Here is a 5,027-nt window from a genome sequence, read left to right on the forward strand (position 1 = left end):
AAGGTTATAAATTCCTATGCACTGCATAGTTTCTGGCAGCTCTGGAATTCAGTGCTAGCTCCTCTGTGGGAATCTTGTTGGAATGCAGGAGACTTAGGCTTTCTGTTAGAGATATTTCTTCTCCAGCTTTTGTTCCCAGCAGCAAAAGGGCACCTCCCTGTAACAGAAGAAGGGCTCCATAAGTCTGTAAACAATCCTCCTAAGCGTACTCTGAATTCTGAAACCACCAAGACTTTGATATGTCTGAAAAATGAGGTTTTCTCTCTTGACTCCTCAATGAAGCCTTTGCTTTACCCCTAGATGGTCCCAAAAATGGGTGTCAGAGAAGGTGGCAAATGCTACAGGTTAATATGATTCAACCTAGCATACAGAGCAGTGGACAGAGAGAATGTGGGAGTGCAAGGACTCTGCCACCAGACTATGACTCAACCTTTCCAAACCTGTGTGTCCTCATTTTGTGAGTTTAGGGATCATATCAACTTCAGTGAGTGGTTGTGAGGAATAAATTAGATGACCTAACTTACATAATTATGAATCCCCCAAGCACATGGAGCTGCCATTTCTTCTTTCCTTTCTTTTTTTGAAATAAAAGGATCTTTTTATTATATAAGAGAAAAATGGTGGAGCAAAGTACACCAAAATAGTCCTAGAAGGCCATGGGAAAGCAGAGATCCTAAAGGTGAATGATTGGCTTGTTTTCTTAGCTCTTTAGGTTAGAGGAGTGCACCCTTCTAGGTTTATATAAAAGTTGAAAATTATTTGATTTACTTAGTTTTATCTCTTAAAAAATAGACCTTTCTCCTTCCTCCCTCTTCCTGTTGCTCCCTTCCTCCTTTGCCCCCTTCCCAGAGTTAAATTCATGCTATCTGACATGATGAAGTGGCATCTCAGATTACATGGAGGGGCATGAAATGAAAGGGGATGAGAAGCTGGTCTGGTTCTGCTCCAATCCTGGATGAGCTGCCATTTCTTGATGTCACATTTTGTGGGAGGTCCACTAAGCAGTTCTGTAGGCTTAGAAGCACTCTAGTCATGCAAGATTTGTCGAAAATAGTATTGTTTCCCAAATTTGACAGATTTGAGTCCCTGAAGGTTCCTAGGGTAGAGCATCTATACCTCTGGAGGGTTCAGCGCTACACATGGATTCTTCTGGAGGCCTAGTCCAGCAGCTGCTGCTCTCCTTTGCCAGCCTCCTTTCCACCACTTGATATGAGTCCGTCATTTTACTCCCTCAGAAAATACCAACACAGGGACCGTCTTTCTACTATCCTTATGTGCACCCAGTAGATATTCTTGGAGCTCCTAAAAGGTGCTGTGGAGCAGCAGTTGTAAGCAAGATGAGAGGCTTGCTCCCTTGGAGCTTCCATCCCAGTGGGAATGTTGCACCAAAAATGAGTCACCAGCAAGTGCACAGGAGATTCAGGAGGTACCAGGTGTTGTGGAGGTGATGCAGAATGCGATAGGGTATGAGTTCAGGGAAGGCCCTTTTGAGGAGATGTCCGTGAAGCTGTGACCTGCGGGGTAGGAAGGAGCCAGTTTGGTAGCCATCTCCAGGAAGAGTGTTTAGGCAGAGGTGGTTGCAAATTTGAGCCTGATGTGGGAAGGAGAGGCAGACATTTTAGAAACAGAAAAGAAAGATGGTGTGACAGGAAAATACCATCTGAGATGATGAGAGAGGTAGGCACGTCTAGAACTTGGAGGCCATGTTAAGGAATTTGAATTGCACTTGGTACAGCTGACGCATTTTTATTTGTAGTTATGGTGGGGAGGTCATGTGGAATTGGTTGTGAGGCAGGGATGTGATGGGGAAGAGCAGTTACAGGCTCTACAGTAGGTAAGACTGATGATTGTGGCTTGGATGAGGTTAGCACCAGTGGGGAGGTATCAGTAAATGGATGGGCTCTGGATTTTGGTGCTGGCTCCTCTGTGTATGAAGAGACTCTACTGAAGGACTGAATGTGATGAGGGTAGGGTAAGGGAGAGATGGGATGGCTCCTAAGTGTTTTGTAGGTTTAGGTTTTGGATATCCCCAAAGCTAGAAAAAAAAATGGTGATTTTGGCTCACAAAATGGACCAGCCTTTTCCTGCCTGGGGGATTTTCTCACTGGTTATGTGTGTGTATAGGCCCTGGTCTCCTGTGCCCTGTTACTTCTCCGTGGTTTTTTCCTTTTCTCTCTGTATATACTCTGTTCTAAGGGCTGAATATTTTTGAGCAAAGATGACATTATTTAGAGCTTTTTATCAATATTATATGGAGTGCCCAAACCTGTACTAGTCCCTACAGGAAGGAATGGGGAAAGACTTCTCAAAACCATTATTATGTTAGTGTCCGTTGTCCTACTGCTTCTTGGAACAGCACCCCTTCTTCCTTGCCCCTCCTTCAAGGGGCTGTGTTTCCTTGAACACAGTGCTGGTTCTGCATAACATATGTGGCTAGGGGCTCTAGGCTCAGTCTTGGCTCTGCCACCATTTGGTTGTATCTTCACATCTTGAAAATTTACTTCCCATATCTGTAAAACAGGAAACCCCCTTCCTAGGGCATGGAGGAAGATTTTAGAAGACACTGTAGAGGACCTTAGCTGGTTACTGCCATAGTTCTTACTATTTTTATGGACTTAAATAAGGAAGTCCTGGACCCATTAAAATGAAACATCAAATGATGGGGTCTGATATTTTGCTGCATTCAGCTGGCCATAGAATCAGGGATTACAAGGACTTTGGAGAACATTTTCCCTAGTCCCTTGATATAACTAGACTGACACATTTGAAAAGATCCTTTGATTTCTTGAGGCTGCATACTTCTCAGAGGGTGTTTTGAGTAACAGGAGCCATGCAAAGATCTGCTGAGAGACTTCCTGGTCCAATAAGCAAGACATACTACATATGAGATTCCCTTCTTATAGATTCATAAACTGTATAATAAAGGCTTTGAGGCCTGTAATAAAGAAATCTGCCAATCCATGTTTGTCACAGCATTTTCCAATGGCTTTCTAAAGACTCTTGTCCATGGCCAGTCCATCCTATAGAGTAGGTGTTCCTTGGTGCATTCTTGGAGACTCTAGTTAAGCTAAAGGAAGCTACATTTGAAACAGGTTTGATTTCCCGAGACATTTCATGGAAGGAGAGATTTTAGCAACCTCTCCTGATCAAAGGCTAGAGCAGACAGGCAATTAGTGTTTGAGGATCTTTCCTCCCCTTCCTTAGCAGCACCTGGGTTTCCTCTGACTTCAAGCCTCTACTTGAAGTAGAGACATGGGACTTACTTACCTGGGACATGATATTTCTCATCAAGCTCTGAACAGGGGGCCTTTTAGGAAAAAGAATCCCTTGAGACTCTAGGAGCTTAACAAATGAGGAGGCACCATCTGCCCATACAGGTTGTGAAAACACCAGAAACCTCATTTAAAACAGAGCCAGGAAGCCCTGAAGGGGGAGCTCTGACATACATTCTACTCTTTGCATCCTCCATAACCAGCAGGAAGAGGGAAGTAATTCCTACATTGACAAGGAAAGACATTTTTTACTTAGGAATTTCATCTGTTTTTAAGAAAAAGAAGGAAGATCTCTCCCTGCCCCAGTAAGTACACACTAGCCACTGCTTGCAGCCAATGAGAAACTCCCACAGTCTCCAACTCCTGTTCATCTCCAAAAAACTTTTGTTAAAAACATCACTCCCCAGTTTCGTCCTAAAACCTAATAAATAAAATCTGACCTTTCTTTGTCTCTTCAGACGTGCCTGTGGTTTCACCATAGCTTCCATGTCTCAAACTGCAGTTCCTCTGTCACTAAATAAACTCATTTTCCTAATAAAATAACTGGCTGTTTTATTTTGAAGGTTGACAAGGCTGATTGGTGAACTTCATATCTAAATGAATTGAGCTTCATCCTGCACCCTTCCTGTCATCTTCCTGCCCTGGTCCTGGAGAACTTTGTCCTCTCCCAATCAGTGTATGGTTGGGAGGTAAGGGGAAGTTTGGATGGAGCTGAAAACTAAGAAGCTGTGATAATGGGATAAAAATGGAATTTCCTTTTTCAAAAACAAAACTCGCAGAATAGTTTGAGAGAGAAACAAAAAAGCTGTTTGGTAATACTGACCTGACAGGTTGGTCACTTCTTGTGTTCTCAGACAACTTCCCCTGGAGTTTTTGTTTCACAGGCTGTCAGTGGGAAAGGAAAGGATCCTTGTTCATTCTCATTACTTTACCACCAAGAGGTTTTGCCATGGGGGAAATAGTTTCTTTTTCAGATTTCAGTTTTGAACTCATATGCATCTGTATTACAACTTAGTGACTTTCTTACTGCACAGATATATTGAGTCAGTAATGTAGAACAGGTGAGAGGCTTGTCCCAGTGCCCTTGGAGCTAGTGTTCCACTAAGGAAGGTGGAGGGACCTGATAGCTCTAGAAGCACCATGTAATTTTGCTTTGTAAGATCTTAGAGAGGCTATCAAGCATTGATCTTGAGGGCACAACATTTTAAATGTAAAGGATCTTTCAGATTAATGCAAAGGCTTTCACTGTTCCAGTTTTCCTGAAAGTGCACTTAAAAATTCATGGACTTATGTTGTAGTATTTTCCCTATGACATTGTAATTTTGTGTTAGGCTTTTACAAGCAGTAATCTGGTTGGCATGACTGTGATCCTCAAGGCCTCAAGAGAGCAGATCAGGGCACATACTAGGCTCTTGAAGCTTAGAGAACTAGAGATCATCAGGGTCTGGGGTATACTGGGACTGTGTCATGGAGAAGGAGATGCTTGAGCTAAAGAATTATTCCTAATTACTTTAAACCATTTAAAAAATATTTTATTTATTTATTCATGAGAGACACACACAGAGAGAGGCAGAGACACAGGCAGAGGGAGAAGCAGGTTCCATGCAGGGAGCCTGAGGTGGGACTCGATCCCAGGACCCTGGGATCACGCCCTGGGCCAAAGGCAGATGCTCAACTACTGAGCCACCCAGGCGCCCCAACCTTAAACCATTTTAAAAAATGAATATATACATGGTGAAAATTTAAATACTACAA

Source organism: Canis lupus, chromosome 2 (genome assembly GCF_003254725.2).
Source record: "Canis lupus dingo isolate Sandy chromosome 2, ASM325472v2, whole genome shotgun sequence".
Taxonomy (NCBI): domain Eukaryota; kingdom Metazoa; phylum Chordata; class Mammalia; order Carnivora; family Canidae; genus Canis; species Canis lupus.